The sequence below is a fragment of the Mytilus californianus genome, unplaced genomic scaffold (assembly GCF_021869535.1).
Source record: "Mytilus californianus isolate M0D057914Y unplaced genomic scaffold, xbMytCali1.0.p SCAF_7, whole genome shotgun sequence".
In the NCBI taxonomy this organism is placed as follows: Eukaryota; Metazoa; Mollusca; class Bivalvia; order Mytilida; family Mytilidae; genus Mytilus; species Mytilus californianus.
This window is the reverse complement of record NW_026262723.1, coordinates 85151165-85179164: the sequence shown is the minus strand read 5'-3', so window position 1 is coordinate 85179164 and position 28000 is coordinate 85151165. Positions and strand designations below refer to the sequence as shown.

Genomic DNA, 28000 nt, shown 5'->3' with positions numbered 1-28000 from the left:
AATGGAATCCAGTGTCGTGCGAGTTCTCAAGGAGTGTCCAACTCTACCTCCTCAGTACTCAGTACTCGGAGGTTGTTAAAGCAGTGTAAATATATTGTGGAAAAAGGGGGGACTGAATCTTCCCTATTCACACGATATTGACATGTCTTGTTCCACAACGTGTTGCGACCATACAACACGGATTAAAAAATTCCATATATGAATGCTATATGAGAAAGGCAAATATAAAATTCTCGGGAGTTAAGAATATTTTTTTTGAAGGACATAGCCATTAACGACCATGGCATTAACAGAGTTCCAGTGAAAGTACGTTTCAAACTTACAATCAATGGAATGTTGATCCCCCTTTTTTTAATAGCCTTAAGTTTCAGGCTTTACATATACTCTCTGGCTAGAGTGATAACATTTTCACTATCTTGGCAAAAAAGGATATGTTCCCCACCCCATCTGAGCACCACACTCAATTTTTCCAACGACCAAAACATCTGTGCATCTCTGGTCCGAGACTTATTAATACACATAGCAGTTTAAAGGTCGAGGTCACTAAATCAAATTCAAACATTGTTTCAATATTTATATCATATTATTAAAGACAACTCTAGCAATACTCAATCCAAGAGTATAAATAACGATAACAATGCATTACAGGTGACAAATTATCTACATAGAATTTATTATGCCAATCAATCAATATATCTCTTATTGCAGCTGTCTTATTGCATGTTTTCATTATTACTGGTAGAGAAACTGACATTAAGTTTTAATCCAAATGTCAAAAGTAAGTCTATCAGACGTGTATACAATCACGATTCATTGAAAACCCGGAATGGAAAGACGTCGATAGTTCGTGCATCCGATTTGTAACAAGTTACAACTCTTCAAAAACAACATTTAATGAGTCATTTAACATTCTGTAGCTCTCTGTAGTCAATCAAAATTATGATTCAATAATAAATCAATCAACTTCAGCTGGTCTCCGTGTATATTAAGATAACGTAAGGTGTATTGGTTTAAGTTGATTTTACAATAGAGACCAAATATACGACTATTAAAAACACGCAGATATTGTCAGAGTTGGAAAAAAAATAATACTGTTAAGTCGGAATACATTTATCTACAGGATGAGTCATCTGTAAGAGGCGACCAAGGGATCATACGTAAACATTTTGCATCAGTTATCGATCTTGTAAACTAAATCACCACATCATATACAAATTGAACCTACTTTAACAATCACACAGGCGATAAACCAAGTAAATGTTATAAAGTTAGATACAACTTGTAACTTGTCGCTGATACATATGTACGTGTGCAAAACGCATACGTGTAATGTGTATGTCATGAAGTAACACGTTTAGAATATATTTAGGTCAGTTGTTATAGTGTATAATCTTGTAAACTGGGGAAGTGATTTAAATGCAAGAATGTATTGATCATTATAATAGATATGTGTCTGTCGTAAGAAAACCCTTTATACAAAATTTACGTGAGGTAATTGAATGAACATTGAACTTTATATCCTATAAATAAAAAGAATATTACGTTCTAAAATCCAACCATGCCCGACACTGAATGTAAGTACTCCTCTGGGTACAACCAGAAGTCCATTACTAGGATTCCCTTAGTAATGGACTTCTGGTACAAATGATTAAAACACAAGAAATTAAAATATGATCAATGAGTGAACAGACTAACCAAAGGCTTGACCAGCCCATACACCCTTTCATGTTGTTTTATAGAATGAAAGAATCTAAACCATTCACTGCGTATAGGAGCAGTTCAGTTCAGTTACATATTTAGTATTCAGTGGCGGATCCAGAACTTTTCTTAAAGAGGGGGGTGGGGGGCGCTGACTGAACTTAAAAGGGGGGGCTCCAGTCATGCTTCAGTGATTCCCTATATAATCAACCAAATTTTTCCCACGAAAGGGGGGGGGGGGGCGGGCCCCCTCCCCCCCCCCCCCCCCCAGGCCCCCCTGGATCCGCCTATGGTATTCTATTAGCTCCGTTACATAATTTTGGGGTTTTTGGTACCTAAAAACTTTCCAATTTTATACGGAAAATTGAATCACTTCGGTTACTCTATTTTTTAAAATATCACTGAATGGATTCTACCATGATTGTACTTGAACACTTGACAGACATTCCATGATAATATCAACAGTAATGACCGGGACATGATTAAACGCAAAGATGATTTGATGTGACCAGCAGGCCTAGCTAATCATGGATCATGTTTCATGAGCATCAATACTTCAAGTAAAAAAAAATGTATTTGAAAAATAGATAATTTCAAAAAAAAAATCATAATTTTATTCTATAGTTGTTTGCTCTCTTAAAGGTTAAAGGTGGCCAGATTATTTATACTCGCACTGGCCAGGACCACAATACTATGATTTATTTCTATTCGCCCAAAGAGTTACACGCAAACTGCCATCCAATTTTTTTAAACGATTTTCGACAAAACAATTTTTTAAGTTAAAAGGGACATAAGCCTCCTAAATCTGCCAGTGACAATAATCCTATTGTATACTATCCCTTTGTAAATCTGACTGGTGGAGCGAATCAGAAATATTTCGAATATTAATTTTAGTGTGTGAAAAGGTGAGAGTATTTATTTCCAACTTAATGGGGGCAAAATATTAATTTCCAAAATCTGCCAGAACCCTCTCGATACCAAATGGTCGTCCCCTAAATCGAAAAATTTGTGTTTTGTCAATTTCAATGTGGCAGTACAAGTAATGAAGTCATGTTAGTACAGCCTTTTTAACATTTATTCACAAGGCTCAAACCAGAGGTATGATAAATGAAATTTATTAAAAATGACCACCTGTAACATAAATTTTCTGATCAATCGCAACACAGTGTTATAAATATAGTAGTCTCAGGTAGATCGGGTGTCTCCGCCATCTTGAATTGTAAAATGGAAGAACACAATCGGTTTAGATCTTTAATTAAAAGTGCAAATTTTGTGAGGAGAATATAATTCATTTGTTATGCTTTTCATTTAAATAAAAAAAATATTTTTTCGACTGTTTTTTGTTTACAAATACTATAGATATTTGTTGTTTGATTCAATTAGTTTCAACTTTGCCATATAAGGGGAGATAACTCCGATAATGTAACTTTTATAAAGGAATGTGTTATGAATTTACCTATTTTGTTCTGAAGCAAGAAAACGAGTCCAGTGACCCTAATCTTTCTTTTTTATTTCTGAATGCACATTATAAGAGCTATCTTCTCATTTTTATACGACCGCAAAAAAATTTGCGGTCGTATATTGGTATCACGTCGTCGTCCTCGTCGTCAGCGTCATCCGAAGACACATTGGTTTCCGGACAATAACTTAATTATAAGTAAATAGAAATCTATGAAATCTAAATACAAGGTTTATAACCACAAAAGGAAGGTTGGGATTGATTTTGGGGTTTATGGTCCTAACAGTTTAGGAATTAGGGGCCAACAAGGGGCACACATAAGCATTTTTCTAGTTTCCAGACAATAACTTGTGAAACGGTGTATGGATCTCTCTGAAATTATACCACAAGTTTCCATACCACATAGGGATGGTTAGGATTGGCTTTGGAGGATAATGGCTCAAACCGTTTAGGAATTAGGGACAAAAAAGGGGGGGGGGGGAAACAAGGGTTTCCTTGTTAATGGACAATTGCTTTTAAGTACAATGTTAAGTTTGGATTACCTCCCTTACACTGCTTTTAAATTATGTATAAAGAAATGTTGTATTGTCTTGAGGTGATTAGCCGTCAATTTATTTTTAGAAGTTACTATTAAAAATACTGATTAAGGAATATTAATTTTAGACATGATAATGTATGTTATTTTCTATTTTAAGACTTTTATGATGTTTAAATGGGTAATTATGGTTGCAAATTCAATTGGAAATTTGAATTGAGATAATGACCATATCTTGAGGGCAAGAATTTTTTGCAAAAAAAAAGAGAGGGTAAAAAATTTTTTTTTTGGGGGGGGGGGGTCAATTCACAACAGCATAGTGTATCGCACAAAAGCAAAAAAAAGGGGGGATTTTTTTTAGGGGGGTGTAAATTCGCAACAGCATAAGTGTATTGCACAAAAGCAAAATATTGAATATAAATTAAAATCATATAACCAATTCTAAGTTCTTTGAATACAGTTATTCTTTGTCAGAAACGTATTATGTGTCAAATATTTAATTACAATCCAAATTCAGACCTGTATCAAGCGCGAATAGTGTGTCCATTTTTGCCCCAACTGTTCAGGGTTGGACCTCTGCGGTCGTATCCAGCCACGCTTGGCGAAGCAATTTATTTATTTTAAAATTCTATTGATTATTTCTTCTTTTAATCACCAAAATATTTGAGTTTTCCATGTTTAATCTATTCAAAATTTGACAATTTTGCAACCTGTAGCTTGATAAAAATCCCCGTGACCATACTTTTTATATTTTTTTTTAATAAAAGACATAATATATACTACATTTTGGCAAATTATTTTAAAAAAATCTATCGATTTTAATAAATAGATCCTACATCTATCTTAATTTATATTTTGTTTTTTTTTATCTATGAAGCGAATTCAAACAGATGTAAGTAGATCAACCATGCACTGTTGCACGTACTTACCTCAGTGTCTATATTTGTAGTTTATGTTTACCTGTCTCTTGCCATGTTATATTTAAGACTTGGATGATTCTTTATGTGATTTCATTGGGGTGTAAAAGCGTTGACCGAAGCACATTTTTAACTCTTTAAAATGACAAAATGAAGCATTCAATTCACATTTGTTTGCTTCCACCACGAAATTACGAGTTATAGCATTTTTTTTTAACCTATGCATCGTTTTGATGTTTTCATGAGGAGCACGTGCTGCCATGAATATTAAATTTTACTATGAAATACAATTTGACATTGGAATGCCTCGCGATTGCTTTGAGCCACTTTGAGTCAATCAAAAGTACGGATTCTTATGAAACACACATGTTTGTTATGTAATTATTTATAATTAAAACGGGTTCACATGCCCGTCGACAGTTTTCCCCTGTATATATTTTATCATAGTTGTTTCCGTGACTCACAAAGTTAAAGGGGCATTAGCTACGAGATATAAAAAAAAAAGATTTTTTTTGTTCAATCATCAAAGAAAGTGAAATAGTGAAATAATAAGGTTTTTAGCAGCCAGTTTTGTTCAATTTTTTCAAAATAAGCTAATAAACATTAATGGGGAATTATTCACTTGCAAGTGAATAATTCGACCTCATTGAATCCGTATTCATGTGACCTTCAGTTTAACCCCTTAGCTAGAGATGTGTAACGCATGAATTAGGCGTGTTCAGTTATTAAAAGGAAAAGAATGTCAACATTGAAAGTGAAACAAGGGTAAACCATTTGATTGACTGATTCGATCCACAAAAACTCATTCTTATACAGGTAAAACGATGATTAACATATATTTTTAAACTATAATTATGAAATCAAACAGACCTAGAAATATCCAATTGCACGAGTTCGCTATCTATTTATATCTATATTTATTTTTATATCGGGATACATGACCGTCGGCAGTCTTCGGAGTTCACCTCGATAGTTAATTAGATGACGTCTAGACTAAAATACACACGAAATGCTGATACATATTATCGAGCCCATGCATTGTATATTGTTTATTTTAGACTTTTTATAATTTAGATATACGTTTTAGTATGTTATAAATCAAATATGCCTGAGAATTTGAGTCAAATCGGTGAACATGAATTTGACAGCTAATGCCCCTTTGGATTCAAAAGTTGTCAATTGAATATTGAAGAGTCTATATAGATACACAACTGCAAATTTTACATTTTTTTGTAAAATGAAATATTGTGTATCCGAAAGAAAATACATATTGCTCAATTTCCAAAAGAATTTTTGATTTTGATTAGAGCTCTTTTCCTAATGCTTGTAGTTCAAGTTAAAGGTTTGGTTGACTTGCTTGCTTTGTTTGTATAAATGTTTGCTCAAGCATTGTAATTAAGATTGACATCTGCAATCAATAGATAGGCGGGGCTTCAGCTTGTATACATTATACTCTGCATTATACATATAACATTTAATAACATTTAAGTACAATGTATATAAGCTGAAGCCCCGCCTATCTATTGATTGCAGATGGCAATCTCAATTACAATGCTTGAGCAAATATTTATACAAACAAAGCAAGCAAGTCAACCAAACTTTTAAACTACAGTGTACAAGTATTAGGAAAAGAGCTCTAACGATGTTTTTCTTGTACATTTTGGGATTAATTCTAAATCTTTCCCAAAATCTGTCAAAATTGCAGTTTTTTGGGCTATCTTCAGGTGTTTATGATTTGGTGATCTGTTACGAAAAAAAGCAATAATATTGTTAGAACCTTAAAGTATACATATTCGTCTGTGATATAGTTAGTTTTAGAAAAGATTAAAATACTTTTTGAAAATGGTCCTGGAGTGAAATAGATTTAGACGAAAATTACCTCACTTATTACTGTATCGAACGTATGTTTGGATCGATACAGTGTTGACATGTTGGGTCGATCCAAAAATACATAAACCGGTGTGGATTGCTTACAATTTATTGAAGACTTAAATTATGATAGTTTTAATGATATTTGCACAAAAACCGAAAAGCTAAAAGCAAGTGAGAATTCTGATAACAGCACATCAGAAGCCCGAAGGGAATGACGTGGTATCTGATTTTAATAAATTAGTAAAGGGAGCAGCAAACCTAGATAACAGATTTGAATCTAAATTGCCTAATACACAAAAAAGGAGGAAAAATAATAAAAAAAAACATGGGTTGACAAAGACTGTGATGCTAAATATAAGCATATAAAAGCTCTCTGTAGAAATTCAAGTAGAAATCCTTGGGATTCTAGTTTAAGAGTAAAAAAATTTACAGAGAGAAAAAACTTCAACATGCTTGTACGTAAAAAACATAGGAACTATAAAACCAAGATACTAAAATATATACTTGACCTATCTGAAAATAATCCTTCAGAATTTTGGAAATCGGTAAATTTATTGAAGGACAAAGCGAAGGGAGACCCCTAGCTCCAATATTATTTCACTTGATGAATGGTTGAAGTACTTGAAAAATTTAATGAATTTTCACCATTGTAAAAATTTTGATGAAAAGATTAGTAGCATTGATTGTAATAATGATTGATTAATTGATAGTTTTACTGCGGTGGAGGTTGTAAAAGACTTAAAGTTAAAAAAAAAACTGCTGGTTGTGATGGTATAATGAACGAAATTATTAGAGTGTCATGTGGTAAATTTGTTAAAACATATGTGTGGATTTTTTAATTTGATATTTAAAAGTGGAATCTTTCCTTCTAAATGAAGAGAAAATATCATGTTAAGCCTATATTTAAAGGAGGATTTTTTAATGACCCTTCCAACAACAGGGGTATAGCTCTTTCTAGTTGTTTAGGTAAATTTTTCTTTAAAATATTATCTTCCTGGTTAAAGAGCTTTCTCTGAAAAGAACAGTATATTACACAAGGAGCAAATAGGATTTAGGAAAAATAGCAGAACAAACAAGTGAAACTGCGAGCTACTGCTCACTGATGATACCTCCGCCCAAATATTAATATTTCGGTAAACAGAAAGTTGTTGAGTGATGAATCTGAAAACGCACCACAAGGTAAAGCTGACTTATATATACCCTGAAACCAAATTTCAGAAATCCTTGTATTGTAGTTCCTGAGAAAGATGCGACGAAAAATATTCATGGGACGGAAGGACGGACTGACGGATGGACAGACAGAGGTAAAACAGTATACCCCCACTTGTTTAAAGCGGGGGTATAATGATCACATTTTCATTAAAAACTCTGATTGACAAGACTTATAAAAAATCTAAACATCTTTACACTTGTTTTGTAGATCTGAGAAAAGTGTTTCACACAATCAATAGAGATGGCCTTTTTCATAAGTTACTAAAATATAATATAAAAGGGTCGTTTCTGTACGACCACCGCGGTCGTATAATGTTATGACATTGTCAGCGTCAGCGTCATCGTCGTCGTCGTCGTCCGAAGACATTTGTTTTCCAGACAATAACTTGAGTATAAGTGTATGGATCTCTATGGAATTGTACCACAAGGTTCCATACCACAAAAGGAAGGTTGGGATTGATTTTGGGGGTTATTGTCGTAACTGTTTAGGAATTTGGGGCCAAAAACAAGTAGGTATTCCTATGGGCACTAACTGCGCCCCTTTAATAGCAGATTTATTCCTGTATTGCTATGAATCTCAGTTTATGACAAAACTCAGTAGAGACACATCATTGTTACATTTGGTTGATACATTCAACAATACCTACCGTTATCTGGATAATATTTTTTCGTTAAATAATCCAGAGTTCTCTAAATATACTACCGAAATTTACCCAAAAGAACTTACTTTAACTAAATCTAACATAAACAGCAGCAGTTGTCCTTTTCTAGATTTAGACATTTCAATTTCTAAAGGGAAACTCCATACTAAAATTTACGACAAAAGAGACGATTTTTCATTCCCTATTGTAAATTTTCCTTTTTTAGACGGCGATGTGCCTTTGGCTCCATCATACGATGTTTATATATCCCAACTCGTTCGGTATGCCCGTGTGTGTAGTGATGTCATAGATTTTAACGAACGTAATCAATGCATCACTGGTAAATTATTAAGTCAGGGATTTCGTTACCATAAATTACTTAAAACTTCTACTAAATTCTTTCATAGATACAAAGATTTGATTAGTAAATTTGGCTGTACCTGTAGAAAACTTATTAAAAATGGTATTTCACATCCTAAATTTTATGGTAATATTGTACTTAAAGCGCGGAAATCATTATGTGATCCGTGTAAACTCATCGAACCTTTAAACAAACTTATTAGTAAGGGTTATCGTACCAATGTTGTAATTAGATCTCTGAATATAGTTTACATTGGCACTAATATCGATTTTGTCATAAGCAAATTAAAACATAACTAAATTTGTATTTTCTTTTCAAACGGGATGTATAGAGACACACACGTTCATTTTTATCTATAAAGAAGTCACTCCTAACTATCCTACTACCTGTCGATACATTTATTTTTGGCATTGCACAAGTCATGTCTTCTTTGACTGTTCAAGACGTTAAAATACTAAATCCCTGGGATGTATTTTGGTTGATTTTAGTCTTTGATGCATGATTTTTTATTATTAATTGTTTTGGCTTTTAACTAGCTGTCAGTAACTGCGAGTACTCTCAAATCGTACTTTCTTTTTAATTTGACCTGTTGATACTATTTGTAATGCTTTTTTGTTATTTAATGTTAACATGGATCTTGTCTATATACCAGCTTTGATTATTTGGTATTTAATTACTACAAATTTTCACTTCTTCGTACTATGAACATCAAAATTATTTTACTTTTCCTTAGATGCTGTTCTTGGACCTGTACAGGAAGTTTTATCTAGCACTAATTGTATATTTTTATTGTTGATATTCACCCCATATGTACCAAGTGTTAGATTAGTTTTATTGATATTAAAGAAATTTCTTGGTATTCCTAAACGGAAGATTTTATACACACAGAAGAAGAAGTATACTTAACAACAAAATTATTTTCATTTACCTGTGTATAATATGACGCAGGTTTCTTCAAAAGTGATGATTTTCTATAAATTGTTTGAAATTTCACAGTGATATCATACTTTGTTTAAACCTGTTTATTTACTTTTGACTTTAATTATTTATCCCTTGTAATTTTTTATTAACTGTGTATTTGCATTCAGGTGTCACAGGTCAAATTTATTCGTTCATTGTGTGTTAATTTACGTTTTTTGATTGAGTTAAGCCTTCCAATTGATATTTTATAGTGTGTTTTTCTATGTTGTGATGTTATACTATTGTTTCAGAAAAGGGAGAAGGTTTGGTACCATTAAAACGTTTAATCCCGCTGCAAATGTTTGCACCTGTCCTAAGTCAGGAATCTGATTACAGTAGTTGTCGTCTGTTTATGTAGTTCATACGTGTTTCTCGTTTCTCGTTTTTATATAGATTAGACCGTTGGTTTTTCCGTTTGAATGGTTTTACACTAGTAATTTTTTGGGGCCCTTTATAGCTTGCTGTTTGGTGTGAGCCAATGCTCCGTGTTGAAGGCCGTACCTTGACCTATAATGGTTTACTTTTATAAATTGTAACTTGGATGGAGAGTTGTGTCATTGGCACTCATACCACATCTTCCTATATCTATATTTCTTCTTTCAGGACAATAACCTGTGTTAAGTGTATGGATCTCTATGAAATTGTAACACAAGGATCAATACCTCAAAAGGTAGGTTAGGATTGATTTTTGGGGTTATGGCCCAAACCGTCTAGGAATTAGGGGCCAAAAAGGGCCCAAAAAACCCTAGGATTTTCTAGTTTTTGGACAATAACTTGAGTGTAAGTCTATGGATCTCTATGAAATTGTACCACAAGGTTTCATACCATAAAAGGAAGTTTGGGCTTGATTTTTGGGTTATGGCCTTAACCGTTTAGGAAAAAGGGACCAAGAAACAATTCTCTTCTAATACTTTGTATAAATTGCTTATATCTTAACCAATTTCAATGGAATTCTTGGTGTTCTTTATATGTTAAATCTAACCGTGTATTAATTTTTTTTATTTTGACTCCGTTTTTAAATTGGTCCACATTGAGGTCCAAAGGGTCAAGAATTAAACTTTGTTTGATTTCAACAAAAATTAAATTCTTGGGGTTCTTTGATATGCTGAATCCAACAGTGTATTTAGATTTTGAATTTTGGGCCTGGTTTTCAAATTGGTCCACATTTTAGTCCAAAGGGTCTAAAATTAAACATAGTTTGATTTTAACAAAAACTGAATTCAAGGGGTTCTTTGATATGCTGAATCTATATGTGTATTTAGATTTTGGATTTTGTGCCCCGTTATCAATTTGGTCCATATTGAGGTCCAAAGGGTCCAAAATTAAACTTTGCTTGATTTCATCTAAATTGAATTCTTGGGGTTCTTTGATATGCTTAATCTAACCACGTATTTAGATTTTGGATATTGGACCATAAAAGGTAAATGTCCAATTTAAATTTTTTGAGTTCTTAGACCACATTCATTCTTTGTCAGAAACCTATGCTATGTCAAATATCTAATCACAATCCAAATTCAAGGCTGTATTGCACAACTAGTAGAAATTGTAAGAAGATTCATAGCCAAAAATAGATATAGCATCACATTCTAATTTTAGAAATTATGTATAAATATAGTTTGAAATTTACTATTCATTATTAGATATTTTGAAAAATAATTCATTAATAAGTAAATAAATTAAATTCTTGGTGTACTTGGAAATGCTGAATCTAACCGTGTATTTAGATTTTGGATATTGGACCATTGTAGGTAAAAGTTCAATTTCAAATTTTTCAGTTCATTGACCACATTCATTCATGTCAGAAACATATGTGTGGTATTAGATATTTGATAACAATCCAAATTCAGAGCTGTATCAAGCTTGAATGTAGTGTCCATACTTGCATCAACTGTTCTCGGTTCGACCTCTGCGGTCGTATCAAGCTGCGCCCCAGCGGAGCATTTTATTTAATATTTTAAAAGATATGTACAAAGATGTCTCTTTCTCTGTAAAATTAAAAGAGGAACTCTCATGTGTAGGATTAAAACAGGGTTGTATTTTAAGCCCCACATTCTTTTCATTGTATATAAATGAACTGGTTGAAACGTTTGACCACAAATGTGACCCAGCAAGCCTAGATGATTAACAAGGGTCTTGTCTTCTTTCATGGAGACAATTTAGTAGTAATATTAGAATCTGCATCTGGCCTGCGAAATGCAGTATATTTTGTGATCAATGAAATCTATCTGTTAATCTTAGTAAAACCAAAATTATAATATTCAATAAAACAGGGAAAATAATTTAAAAACACAAATTCTATTACAATGGAAAACTGCTAGAGCTGACTGATAAATACAAGTATGTATAGGTATAGTTTTAAACCATCTGGATTTTTTACTACAGCAATTGATTAGTTATCTAAAAAGGCTAGCAAAGCTGTATGTTGTATTAGAAATTATTATTTTCTGAAAAGATGAATTTACTACCACATTTAAATCTTTTTGATTCATGTGTGAAACCTACTATATTAGCAGTGAAGTTTGGGCTACTGTTAGTTAATAGTGAAACAAAGTACTACCATCGAGTCAAACTATGCAAACTTGGTGTAAATAAAGGTGCTGTTAATAATGCCGTGCTTTCTGAATTAGGTTTACTCAAACTTTCATTGTCAGACCTTGAAAATACAATTAATTTCTGGCTTCATATTATTAATATGAATAATGACAGTATAGTAAAGAAGTCATACAGTGAAAACTTAAACCTGTCAAATGGTTTTTGTAGTAAAATGAAAGTGTTTTTATGTATACTTGGTTTTCAGCATGATTGGAAAAATCAAAAACCATGTCGAAGACAAAAGTACTTTTTTTCATTTCAAAAGAAATTAGAAGAGGAATTCATAAAATCATGGAAACAAGCTCTTTTTGTAACCCTTATACAGATAGTCATTGTAATAAACTAAGAACGTTTCGCAAAGATAAAAATAATTTCGAATTAGAAAAATATATCCCGTTGGACCTTAACAAAAGTGTTATTTCTAAAATGGTAAAAATTAGAATTAGTAACAGCAAATTACTAATAGAAGTTTGCAGATATACTAGAACGCCTTTAGAACAGATTATTTGTCCATTTTGCAAGGATGAAATTGAAAATGAATTCCATTTCCTCATTAAATGTAAAGCGTTAGAATTTAATAGAAATATACTCTTTTGTAATTTAAGTGATATAGTCCCATCTTTTGTTATGATCTGAACAAGATAAATTTAGTTTCATTTTGAAAAGTAATGATACTGACATATGTACTGTATGTGTAGCTGGAATAAGCGATATGTATGATACGAACATTCATTTAAACATGTTAAAGCAAACATAATGTTGTTAAGAACTGTTGTAGTATTAAAGCTTATCGTAATAGCTTAATAACAACTCCACGCAATGTAGATATCAAATATGTGTCTCTTATAATTAAGAAAATATGTCTCTGTATATTTGTCTTTGTTTATTTTTGTATTTGTAATTTGTAAATGTCAGTTGGTATCATTCCTGTATTGATATTTACACCAATAAAACTATTTGATTTGATTGAAAGTAATTTTGCATGATGCGAAGTTCTTTACCTGAGCACAGACATTTAAATCTATAATATATGGAACGCGGGAACCACATTAATAGACAAAGACAGTTTATCAGGGATAATGATAGTTTATCGGTCGATCATTATAGATAGTCGGCGTCGACAATCATCGATGATCTAATTAATGTGACTCGCGCGCAGATAATGATAGTTATTTTTTTGATAATGCATTGACATTTTAAAACAATGGTAACTTTGTACATGCACAAAAAAATGTTAGCAAACCAGGGTAGAAAGCATTATTTATTTTATGTAGTAAAATATATGACGATTGTTTTGACCATGAAACTATGTTATCTCTTTTTGAAACATATGTATCTAGTATATCAGATTATAGTTGTGAAGTCTGGGGACATCACAAAGCCGAAAATATTGAGAAAGTTCACCTAAGCTTTTTAAAACGTATATTGAAAGTTAAAACATCTACTGTTAATTATATGGTATATAGTGAGTTGGGTAGACACCCTTCGTACATAGAGAGATATTGCCGAATGCTTAAATATTGGTGTAAATTATTAAACACAGATAACTGTATTTTACATTCTTGCTACCAAGAAATATTAGAAAGATCAATTGTAAAACCTCGTGACAAACAAAACTGGGCATGTGAAATAAGAATCATATTATTTCGTTATGATTGTCAAGATGTATGGTTACACCAAAATGTTATTTATATTGATTTGTTTTTGCAAGAAATTGTTAATAGAATAAAAGGTAGTTTTGTGAGTGAAATGAATGCTTTTTTCAATGAGTCACCAAAGTGTCAATTTTATAGATATATACACGATCCAGATACTTTACAATTTTTGCCTACACAAACCTGTAAACTATGTGTATAAGCAATATATTTGTAGATATAGATTGTCTGCACACTGCCTTAACATTGAAACCGGTAGATTTTGTAATATTGAAAGAGAAAACATATTTTGTAATATGTGTGATAAAAATCTGATAGAAGATGAATACCATTATATTTTAGTATGTGACAAATATTTTGATATAAGGAAAAAATATATAAAACTATTTTATTGGAAAAAACCATCTTGTTATAAATAATTTATTGTCTGTTCATAACATTAAAAAGCTTAACAATCTAGCTAAATACCTTTATTTAGCAGATAAGATTCGTTATTCATAATATAATGCTCATATTTCGTTATTTATATTATTTGTTGTCATTCTCCGCCAATGATTCAATGATTCAAACTGTTTGTAATTGTAAAAACACATATGTAATTAATCACTGAGAAAAAAAGATTCTAAAAGAGGGAGGTGGGAGATAGGTGGCGGGAGGTGGGAGAAGGGTACCCCCTGTCCACCCCCTCATTTAAGGACACAGTTACTGTAATTTGTAATACTTATTCTCATTACTCCTAAATATATAGACCTGAATCAAGCGATATTCCTCAAATTCCTTGACAGGTCAACGTCAAAAGACCAAGGTAGCCTGTTACCGTCACCAGGCATTTAGCTTTTGAACTCATGTGCCTATAAATTACGTGTGTGTTATGGGGAAGGGGGATTTGAAATTGAATTATCTGTGCTGGCAATTACCGAAAATAAGTATCCGAACATAGTAACAAGCCCTTGTGACAGGATGAAACAGTTAAAACAAATATATATACATGACAACAAAGGCAGTCTATCCAGACCCAGCCATACTAACGGCAGTGGATAGTAGGGACTGGGTCTAGTCATGCAATGTGGTTTTCAATTTTTAGTTCAAGTGCTTTAATCTTGCTAGTCCAAATAATTATGACATCTTGATACGGCAGAAGTTGTTTCATACACAATTACTGGGCATGTGTAATTGAATCGCAACTATTTGCTAATAATTGTTATAGATAATATACTATACCAGAAAATCTTTAAAATTTAAATTTCGATAATTTGCCATGATAGAGATATATGAGATGTAAAGCAGCATTGAATTTGAATTGATATTTTTTAAATGAAATTAATTAAGTTATAGGCCTGTCACTTCTTTGATAACAATTGATCCAGATATTGACTGAGAACAATTAAATATTTCTGTTTGATTAATTTTGGCCAGATTTTATTTTTTAAAACAGTTTCTGAAAGGAATATTTTTGATGGCGTGATACCACATGAAAGTTAAGATTTCAAATATTTAGCATATATTGGGACAGATAGCATCTGTTATAAATTCTGAGTTGTCCAAAGTAATATCCTGTAATCTATAAGAAAATAAGAAAAGGAATTAGAATAACTGAATAAAAAATCCTTTAGAAAATACTGATGGTGTCCTTTGGTTTCATGACATCTATTAGAAATCATACAGAAAAATGATAAATGATGACAAGTAGACATTTCTTGATATAAAGCAAACATATGTATATGAAAGGCCGTGTATGTAAAAAAAAGAAAATATCATTAACACGATTGATGTAATCTTAATGCGCTAACCAGCAGTTTAACACATTATTTGATTTTTTAACGTGTTAAGCACTAAACTACATCGTTCTGAACATGCATGAAATATTTGCCACTGGACGTTAAGCAACCAACAATCAATCAATCTATCACTAAACTACAAAACATTACCGAAAATAACTATCTGCTTTCGCCTTAATTGCGTTTTTATGCGTCAGAATGAGATTTTACTAGAAACTTACTAAATTAAATGGCAGCATGTGTCATATCTTCGTTAATATTATCACGGCATTTGTTTTACTAAAGTGATAATATTTAATTTAAAGACTTTCTGAACATTTAAATATTATTGTCACTGATTACTTTTTTTGGTGAACACAAATAATTAACCTGTTAAATGAAGATTTCACATGTTAAAAGAACCTTTAACGTGTAAAAAGTTAGGGAAGCCTTGAAAAATACGTTGAAATAGATTTTTCATGTTAAAAGTAGTGTAAAGGCATTTAAAATATATTTATTGTTTTAAAAGCAACTTCAGCACGATAAAAGCAACTTTAACGTGATGAAAGTTTTAACATTTTAAAAGTAGTCAATGGGATAATATGTAGATTGAACGCCTTAAAAGTTAAAAATGATAAATAGAAGTTTTATCGTGTTGAGCAAAGTTTTAACACATTAAATAAAGATAAAGTCAAGACAAGAGGCTGTCAGAGAGACAGCAAACCGGATTTTCCTGCAGAGGTCGAACCCTGAACAGTTGAGCAAGTATGGACACTACATTTAAACTTAAATCAGCTCTGAATTTGGATTGTGATTGAATATTTGACACATCATAGGTTTGTGACACAAAATGAATGTAGTCAAAGAACTGATATATTTGAAATTGGACATTTAAATACCTATTATGGTCCAATATCCAAAATCTAAGTACATATTAGAATCATCATATCAAAGAACCCCAAGAATTCAATTTTTGATGAAATCAGACAAAAGTTTAATCTAGGACCCTTTGGACCTCAATGTGGACCAATTTGTTACAGGAGCCCACAATCCAAAATCTAATATTTAAATAGAGTTTAGATTCAGCATTTGAAAGAACCCTATATATATATTTAATTTATGTTGAAATGAAACACAGGTCAATTTTATCCATAATATTTTCTGTGGTTTAGGGGTGGGGATCTCGAGCGTTTACAAGTTATCAAAAAGAAGGGGGGTGGGGGTTACCCCCATGGACTTTCCCTATATTTCATTTGATTTGTTTTATTGTCCCATACAAGAATATATATAGATGAGGGGTGGGGATCTCGACCGTTTACAAGTTCTCAAACAGGAGGGGTTGGGGTGAACCCAGGGGACTCGCCTTTTATTTCATTTGATTTATTTTATTGTCCCATACAAGAATATATATATGGTTTCGGGGTGGGGATCTTGACTGTTTACAAGTTTTCAAAAAAAGGGGGTTGGGGGTGACCCTCCTGGACTTCCCCTATATTTCATTTGATTTGTTTTATTGTCCCATACAAGAATATATATGGTTTAGGGGTAAGGGTCTCGACCGTTTACAAGTTCTCAAACAGGAGGGGGGGGGGGGGGGGGTGGGGGTGACCCAAGGGGACTCGCCTTATATTTCATTTGATTTGTTTTATTGTTCCATACAAGAAAATATATGGTTTCGGGGTGGGGATCTTGACCGTTTACAAGTTTTCAAAAAAAAGGGGGTGGGGATTTCCCCAGGGGACTTTCCCTCAATTTCATTTGATTTGTTTTATTATCCCATTCAAGAATATATATGGTTTAGGGGTGGGGATCTCAACCGTTTACAAGTTCTCAAACAGGAGGGGGGTGGGGGTGACCCAAGGGGACTCGCCTTACATTTCATTTGATTTGTTTTATTGTCCCATACAAGAAAATATATGGTTTCGGGGTGGGGATCTTGACCGTTAACAAGTTTTCAAAAAAAAAGGGGATGGGGGTTTCCCCAGGGGACTTCCCCTCAATTTCATTTGATTTGTTTTATTGTCCCATTCAAGAATATATATGGTTTGGTAGTGGGGATCTCGACCGTTTACAAGTTATCAAAAAGAAGGAGGGGTGGGGGTTACCCCCATGGACTTCTTCTATATTTCATTTGATTTGATTTATTGTCCCATACAAGAATATATATGGTTTCGGGGACGGGATCTTGACCGTTTACAAGTTCTCAAAAAGTAGGGGATGGGGGTGACCCCCATGGACTTCCCCTATATTTTCATTTGATTTGTGTTATTGTCCCATACAAGAATATATATGGTTTAAGGGTGGGGATCTCGACCGTTTACAAGTACTCAAACAGGAGGGGGTTGGGGTGACCCCAGGGGACTCGCCTTTTACTTCATTTGATTAGTTTTATTGTCCCATACAAGAATATATATGGTTTCAGGGTGGGGATCTTGACCATTTACAAGTTTTCAAAAAGAAGGGGGGTAGGGGTTACCCCAGGGGACTTCCCCTCAATTTAATTTGATTTGTTTTAATGTCCCATTCAAGAATATATATGGTTCAGGGGTGGGGATCTCGACCGTTTATACAAGTTTTCAAAAAGAAGGGGGTGGGGGTTACCCCCATGGACTTCCCCAATATTTCATTTGATTTGTTTTATTGACCCATACAAAAATATATATGGTTTAGGGGTGGGGATCTTAGTCGTTTACAAGTTTTCAAAAAGAAGGGGGGTTGGGGTGACCCCCCTGGACTTCCCCTATATTTCATTTGATTAGTGTTATTGTCCCATACAAGAATATATTATGGTATAGGGGTGGGGGTCTCGACTGTTTACAAGTTCTCAAACAGGATGGGGTGGGGGTGACCCAAGGGGACTCGCCTTATATTTCATTTGATTTGTTTTATTGTCCCATACAAGAATATATATGGTTTAGGGGTGGGGATCTCGACCGTTTACAAGTTATCAAAAAGAAGGAGGGGTGGGGGTTACCCCCATGGACTTCTTCTATATTTCATTTGATTTGATTTATTGTCCCATACAAGAATATATATGGTTTCGGGGACGGGATCTTGACCGTTTACAAGTTCTCAAAAAGTAGGGGATGGGGGTGACCCCCATGGACTTCCCCTATATTTTCATTTGATTTGTGTTATTGTCCCATACAAGAATATATATGGTTTAAGGGTGGGGATCTCGACCGTTTACAAGTACTCAAACAGGAGGGGGTTGGGGTGACCCCAGGGGACTCGCCTTTTACTTCATTTGATTAGTTTTATTGTCCCATACAAGAATATATATGGTTTCAGGGTGGGGATCTTGACCATTTACAAGTTTTCAAAAAGAAGGGGGGTAGGGGTTACCCCAGGGGACTTCCCCTCAATTCAATTTGATTTGTTTTAATGTCCCATTCAAGAATATATATGGTTCAGGGGTGGGGATCTCGACCGTTTATACAAGTTTTCAAAAAGAAGGGGGTGGGGGTTACCCCCATGGACTTCCCCAATATTTCATTTGATTTGTTTTATTGACCCATACAAAAATATATATGGTTTAGGGGTGGGGATCTTAGTCGTTTACAAGTTTTCAAAAAGAAGGGGGGTTGGGGTGACCCCCCTGGACTTCCCCTATATTTCATTTGATTAGTGTTATTGTCCCATACAAGAATATATTATGGTATAGGGGTGGGGATCTCGACTGTTTACAAGTTCTCAAACAGGATGGGGTGGGGGTGACCCAAGGGGACTCGCCTTATATTTCATTTGATTTGTTTTATTGTTCCATACAAGAAAATATATGGTTTCGGGGTGGGGATCTTGACCGTTTACAAGTTTTCAAAAAAAAGGGGGTGGGGATTTCCCCAGGGGACTTTCCCTCAATTTCATTTGATTTGTTTTATTATCCCATTCAAGAATATATATGGTTTAGGGGTGGGGATCTCAACCGTTTACAAGTTCTCAAACAGGAGGGGGGTGGGGGTGACCCAAGGGGACTCGCCTTACATTTCATTTGATTTGTTTTATTGTCCCATACAAGAAAATATATGGTTTCGGGGTGGGGATCTTGACCGTTAACAAGTTTTCAAAAAAAAAGGGGATGGGGGTTTCCCCAGGGGACTTCCCCTCAATTTCATTTGATTTGTTTTATTGTCCCATTCAAGAATATATATGGTTTGGTAGTGGGGATCTCGACCGTTTACAAGTTATCAAAAAGAAGGAGGGGTGGGGGTTACCCCCATGGACTTCTTCTATATTTCATTTGATTTGATTTATTGTCCCATACAAGAATATATATGGTTTCGGGGACGGGATCTTGACCGTTTACAAGTTCTCAAAAAGTAGGGGATGGGGGTGACCCCCATGGACTTCCCCTATATTTTCATTTGATTTGTGTTATTGTCCCATACAAGAATATATATGGTTTAAGGGTGGGGATCTCGACCGTTTACAAGTACTCAAACAGGAGGGGGTTGGGGTGACCCCAGGGGACTCGCCTTTTACTTCATTTGATTAGTTTTATTGTCCCATACAAGAATATATATGGTTTCAGGGTGGGGATCTTGACCATTTACAAGTTTTCAAAAAGAAGGGGGGTAGGGGTTACCCCAGGGGACTTCCCCTCAATTTAATTTGATTTGTTTTAATGTCCCATTCAAGAATATATATGGTTCAGGGGTGGGGATCTCGACCGTTTATACAAGTTTTCAAAAAGAAGGGGGTGGGGGTTACCCCCATGGACTTCCCCAATATTTCATTTGATTTGTTTTATTGACCCATACAAAAATATATATGGTTTAGGGGTGGGGATCTTAGTCGTTTACAAGTTTTCAAAAAGAAGGGGGGTTGGGGTGACCCCCCTGGACTTCCCCTATATTTCATTTGATTAGTGTTATTGTCCCATACAAGAATATATTATGGTATAGGGGTGGGGGTCTCGACTGTTTACAAGTTCTCAAACAGGATGGGGTGGGGGTGACCCAAGGGGACTCGCCTTATATTTCATTTGATTTGTTTTATTGTCCCATACAAGAATATATATGGTTTAGGGGTGGGGATCTCGACCGTTTACAAGTTATCAAAAAGAAGGAGGGGTGGGGGTTACCCCCATGGACTTCTTCTATATTTCATTTGATTTGATTTATTGTCCCATACAAGAATATATATGGTTTCGGGGACGGGATCTTGACCGTTTACAAGTTCTCAAAAAGTAGGGGATGGGGGTGACCCCCATGGACTTCCCCTATATTTTCATTTGATTTGTGTTATTGTCCCATACAAGAATATATATGGTTTAAGGGTGGGGATCTCGACCGTTTACAAGTACTCAAACAGGAGGGGGTTGGGGTGACCCCAGGGGACTCGCCTTTTACTTCATTTGATTAGTTTTATTGTCCCATACAAGAATATATATGGTTTCAGGGTGGGGATCTTGACCATTTACAAGTTTTCAAAAAGAAGGGGGGTAGGGGTTACCCCAGGGGACTTCCCCTCAATTTAATTTGATTTGTTTTAATGTCCCATTCAAGAATATATATGGTTCAGGGGTGGGGATCTCGACCGTTTATACAAGTTTTCAAAAAGAAGGGGGTGGGGGTTACCCCCATGGACTTCCCCAATATTTCATTTGATTTGTTTTATTGACCCATACAAAAATATATATGGTTTAGGGGTGGGGATCTTAGTCGTTTACAAGTTTTCAAAAAGAAGGGGGGTTGGGGTGACCCCCCTGGACTTCCCCTATATTTCATTTGATTAGTGTTATTGTCCCATACAAGAATATATTATGGTATAGGGGTGGGGATCTCGACTGTTTACAAGTTCTCAAACAGGATGGGGTGGGGGTGACCCAAGGGGACTCGCCTTATATTTCATTTGATTTGTTTTATTGTCCCATACAAGAATATATATGGTTTAGGGGTGGGGATCTCGACCGTTTACAAGATAAAAGCACATTCTCAAATTGAAGGGGGGTGGGGTTAGAATATATATTGATTAGGGAGACTTAATTATCTACAAAATGTCTAATAATGAACAGTAAATTTCAAACTTCATTTATACAGTCCTACTAGTAAATTTCAAACTTTATATATACAGTCCTACAGATCTTATCAGGAAACAGAATTTTTTTCAAATAAATCTGTGACTCCAATGATTATCATATGCTAAGATATAACCCAGATCTAATTAATAATTAATAATGTAATAATCTTCAAAATGTCTAATAATATAGCTTATAATCATCACCACTTAGGAAATAGATAATTTTCAAATAAATCTGTCTCTCCAATATTTATTGTGAGATAAGACAAGTCATAAAATAATAACAAGAGATAAATATTTTAAAATTCCACTTTTGGATATTAAAAATGGATTTGATTTGTTTTATTGTAACATACTAGAACATAGGTATATTGTTTCAGGGTGGGGATCTTGACCGTTTACAAGTTATCAAAAAGAAGGGGGGGTGGTAGTTACCCCAATGGACTTCCCCTATATTTCATTTGATTTGTTTTATTGTCCCATAGAGAACGAAAACCAATTTTGGGACATACGGCATACGTACTTACAGACAGACAAGCGTAAAACTTAATGCCTCCTCAACTACAGGCATAAAAGTATGGCAAACTGATTTGCCAAACTGAAGGACAAACAGACAGAAAGACAGACAGACAGACACACAGCCTACCAAAAAAGTTTCAAACAATTTACCAATGATATTTCGCCAATAATTCAAATTTATTTCCATGAACCAGTAACAAAACACCAAAATAATTCTCTAAAATTAGATATCACTTAACCACTCATAAATCTCTAAAATTAGATATGATTTTATATCTATCAATTAAACACATCACTTTTCAAAACAAATAACTCAAACTTATTTCCATAAACCAGTAAAAAACCAGCAAAATACTTCTCTAAATTCAGATATGATGTTATATCTATTTCCATATTATAATCAAATCTAATTAATAGTTGCTAATATTGTTTCTTTCATGTGTCAAAAAATAATACAGATCTGCAACTTATCTATCAATGTCAAAAACTTTATCTTATAATAAAAAAAGATTATTATCTAATTAAAAACAAGTTCAGATTCAGCACTTGAAAGAACCCTATATATATTTAATTTATGTTCAAATATAACACTCACAAACTGATTAATTTTCCCAGGGGACCTGCCCTTTATTTCATATGATTTGTTTTTTTGTCCCATACAAGGATATATGGTTTAGGGGCGGGGATCTCGACCATTTACAAGTTCTTAAACAGGAAGAAGGTGGGAATGACCCCAAGGAACTCACCTTTTATTTCATTTCATTTGTTTTATTGTAACATACAAGAATATATATGGTTTCGCGGTGGGGATCTTGACCGTTTACAAGTTTTCAAAAAAAAAGGAGAGTAGGGGTTACCCCAGGGGACTTCCCCTAAATTTAATTTGCTTTATTTTATTGTCCCATACAAGAATATATATGGTTTAGGGGTGGGGATCTCAACCGTTTACAATTTCTCAAACAGAAAGGGGTGGGGGGTTACCACAATGGACTTCCCCTATATTTCATTTTGATATCTTTTATTGTCCCATACAAAAATATATATGGTTTAGGGGTGGGGATCTCGACCGTTTACAAGTTCTTAAACAGACACGCTGGGGGTGACCCCAGGGGACTCACCTTTTATTTCATTTGATTTGTAACATACAAGAATATATATGGTTTCAGGGTGGGGGAGCTTGCACATTTACAAGTTTTCAAAAAAAGGAGGGTAGCTGTGAACCCGAGGACTATCCCAATATTTCATTTGATTTGTTTTATTGTCCCATACAAGAATATATATGGTTTAGGAGTAGGGATCTCAACCGTTTACAAGATAAAAGCACATTATCAAATTGAAGGGCGGTAGGGGTAAGAATATATATGATTAACGGACACTTAATTATCTACAAAATGTCTAATAATGAACAGTAAATTCCAAACTTCATTTATACAGTAATACTAGTAAGTTTCAAACTGTATATATACAGTCCTACAGATCTTATCAGAAAACAGAAAATTTTCAAATAAATCTGTCACTCCAATGATTATCATATGCTAAAATATTTCCAAGATCTAATTAATAATGAAAATAAATCATTATCATATGCTAAAATATTTATAATATCTAATTGAACAGAACTATGGTTGTTTAACATAGTACTCTAACATAATTAATAATGTAATAATCTTCAAAATGTCTAATGATATAGCTTATAATCATTACCACTTAGGAAATGATAATTTTCAAATAAATCTGTCACTCCAATTTTTATTCTGAGATCAGACAAATCATAACATGATAACAACAGTAAAATATTTAAAAATTCTACTTTTGGATATTAAAAATGGCGATAACTCACACAGGAGATATACTAAAATCTTGAAAATTAATAGAGACCTTTATTAAGTCCCAGGAAACAACATATTTAAATTTGAAAAAAAAATGTTAAAGCGTTTTCATGTTATTGTGCTGACACTGTTTGGCAGCCGCCAGTACCGCCCAACCGCCCGCCGTATATCACCATTTTAATAACCGATATTTCCTTCGAAAATCCGGTTAATAATGTGAATAAAAAACTTTAAAACACTTATCAATTTGGAAACTGAGTTCAGAACTTAATAATGCAATTGCTTGTAACTTGAGATTATTTTTTATAGGGTAACCCTAAACACATTATGAAGACTTTAAAGGAAAGATCATGCCTATTCAGCTAGACCTAGACTAAGACGACTTCAAAGACAATATTCGCAGCATTTTTAATAGACTAGCCAACAAAGAGTTTCAGATATTCACAGTCAGTCAGCAAAGGGAGTTTATACCAGCTCTTTTAAACCAACAGTTTTTTAAAGAACAGAAGTACCAAGTTATTGTTAAGATTCAGATTTGATTTTCTCAACATTAATTATTATTCCAAAGTTAAAAATACTTAGTCCTGAAATACATGCATGTTTAGTAGTAAAATAATAGCTAACTAATGCATATGTGTATGGAAACACTAAAGTACTTTTGTAAATAAATGATTCAACGCTATAACTATTGATGTAGATGCTGTATTTTTGAAGTAATTCCTGGCTGTATCATTTTTTTTATATATAACCAAGTTTCATTTTATATTACATTTAAAATGTTAGCTGATATAAATGTTAAACTCAGATCGATGTCTGGTCTGTATACAATGACTGTTCCTTTAATTGACTGACAGACAGGGGTAAATTAATATGCCCCTCGATATTTTGTCGCGGGGGCATAAAAAATAACTTGAAGTATTTTTTTATTTAAATCATAAGCAGTTTATTTATTAACAAGCGCTGCGCACTGAGCAGGGAATTATTATCCTTCTTTGGAAACTGAATTCACATCCAATTTTTTGCTACATTTTTTGGATCTATAACATGTATAAAGGGGGCCCGGACCAAAATTTGCCCCGAAATCCCTATATATATATATTTTTTTTTTTTATTAATTCTGAAAGCTCTTTTTCTGTGCTGGAAGCATCTAAAGTCCCACATTCAGCTTTTTTTTTGTGTCTGATGTAGAACTGTTGAGACGCGCTCTAAAACACTATTGATGGTTGCTGAGATTTAGCAAGACGATCCAATTGTAGTTTAGTTCGTAAATGGCGGCTTGAATGTGGTGTCATTTAAATCGATGTATATGATTGGACGAAATTATTTAGCATGGTCGATAATCCATTGTGATTGGGTATATATGCATTTACGAATCGCGCGTTAAACTGTTATTATCTAATAATGTGGTTCCCGCGTTCCATTATTATAGATTGTCGACCGTTAATGCATTTATGATCGATAATAATAGATTGTCTACGATAATTTCGTAAATGAATTTACGACCGATAATTATAGTTAAGGTAAATCTATAATGATCGACCGATAATCTATCATTATCCCCGATGAACTGTGATTATCTCATTTATGTGGTTCCCGCGTGCCATATTTTATAAAATAAATATTTCTCCAGTAGGAACTAATATTATAAAGAACTTTTATTCCAGAATAAATTTACTAGCATGGAATTCGTGCTATTATTTATCTTTTGGTTCCTTTATTCGTGCACGCTTATATAAATAACATCACTGTGTCTAAACGGTACCCCGGCAAAAAATGTTTCGTCTCAATAGTATCTAATATCCGATACGCTGACGGACTACCGACAGACATAAAAAAAAGTAGGATTTCTGGTTTTTTTATTTGTTATTTTTATGAAAGTGAAGAATATGATTACACATATACCTATTTTCGATTGTGAGATGTAATATTTTTTACAACCGTTCTAGATTAATGTAGAAATAAGAAAAACTGCACGTCAAAATGGTCACTGAAATTGAGTGAACGAACCTTACCTCGAATTTGTTCAATATCTCATTAAATTGTTCAAATTGTACGGAAATATAGATATAAACATGCATGGAGATTGCAAGACTAGTCACTTTTAGCACTTCAGTATTTGTATTTCTATGCATGGAACGACAGAAATGGGTCATGTCAAAATGGAAGGACCCGGTTTTGTCAAAATGTACGACCCGGTTTCGTCCTTAAATTTCACAAAGCAGGACCCGGTTGTCATAGTAAATAATGCATAAACACATAATATAAATTAAAATCCGGCGTTCAACAGGTGTTTACTGGCTCGTTGCAAAACGATTTCACTCAGAGAAAGAAGTTATAATTTATTTGAATCCGTAAACACTTGGATTCGTGCTTTATTGGAACAAAACAATATTAAATTTTGCCTTTTATAAAAACGATTATTTTTATGGACGCATGCAATTTATAAATCAGTGTTTTCATTTTTTACTTCACTGGGTCGATACCGCTGTATGTGGACTATCAGTCCCCGAGGGTACTCATTAGCTCAATAGTCAGTACTTCGGTATTGACATGATTTTAAACAAACTTTTTTGAATTGTCCGTTTATAAATTTAGAAATTATTAAAGTCATATGAAACTTCAAATTTACAAAAAAAGTTGAAAATGTTTTATATACTTGAATGGCTAAATTTTACTATAAAACAAGTGTAAGTAAACTTTCTTGTAAAAGAAAATACTTGTATATTATCAAAATCTTTATAAATGTACTGCTATTGAATTATTGTCTTCCCGTACACCAATTCGCCGATATTTTCCCGTATGCAGTGACCTTAACTACGAAATCTCTCGTTAGAACTTCGACCACAGCAAGTGCGAGGGGGGAAACCGTGATGACAGAATGTAAACAAACATGCACTGGAAAGTAAAAAGTAATATTATTGTCTGTTCGCCGTCTGTCCGTCCGTCCGTCCGCCCGGTCTTGTTATCGCTCTCACGTGTACAATTCTTGACGGATTTTTTATAAAAATGATATCATAGATTTATATCAGCAATGTCTCGGACGTGTTTGAAAATCAGTGCCGATGAACTATTTTAAAAAGAATTGTGCCCCTAGGAAACATTATCTATATGGAAAATTACATCGTTAGCGCTCTCATGTGTACAATTCTTGCCATATTTTTATATAACTAATATCATATAAAAATAAGGAGATGTGGTATGATTGTCAATGAGACAACTATCCACCAAAGTTCAAAATAAGTGGATGTAAGCAATTATAGCCAACCATACGGCCTTCAATAATGAGAAAAACCCATACCGTATGGTCGGCTATAAAAGGCTCCGACATGAAAAATATGAAACAATTCAATTGAGAAAACTAACGGCCCAGCTTATAACAAAACAATTTACGAAAAACGTTATGACAGACATGAACCAACGACAACCACTGAACTACAGGCTCCTGACTTGGGACAGGCACATAAAGAATGTGGCGGGGTTAAACATGTTTGTGAGCGCTCAACCCTCCCCCTAACCTGGGACAGTGGTGTAACAGTACAACACAAGAACAAACTATAAAAATCAGTTGAAAAAGGCTTACCTCATCAGATGGATACAGGTAGAAATACATCTAACAAAAACACAGAGTGGCCGTGGACGGGTACTTATACATCCCCACGATAAAAAGACACTAAGTACAGATCTGAGAGTACTCGCAGTTACTGACAGCTAGTTCAAAGCCAATAACAACTGATAAAAAAAATCATGTATCTAAGACTAAAATATCAATCATTACACATCCAACATCCAATGGATTTAGTGTAAAGACGTCATTAACAGTCAGAGAAAAACATTACCTTGTGCAAAGCCAAACTATAGGTATCGACAGATTGTAGTACCGTGAAAGTAAATATGTGTAATATTTAGTATGGTTTTCATTTACTGATAACAAAATCAATATTTATACCAATAAAACAATATTCAAAGATTTAA

General features: G+C 33.8%; 1 long non-coding RNA gene across 1 annotated transcript; it reads left to right on the top strand.

Moving 5' to 3' along the window:
- Position 1: 1 nt before the first annotated feature.
- Positions 2-28000, top strand: LOC127707749 (uncharacterized). Its single transcript, XR_007984989.1, has 3 exons — positions 2-85; positions 10259-10325; positions 24338-28000. It is a non-coding gene; the product is annotated as an uncharacterized LOC127707749 (long non-coding RNA).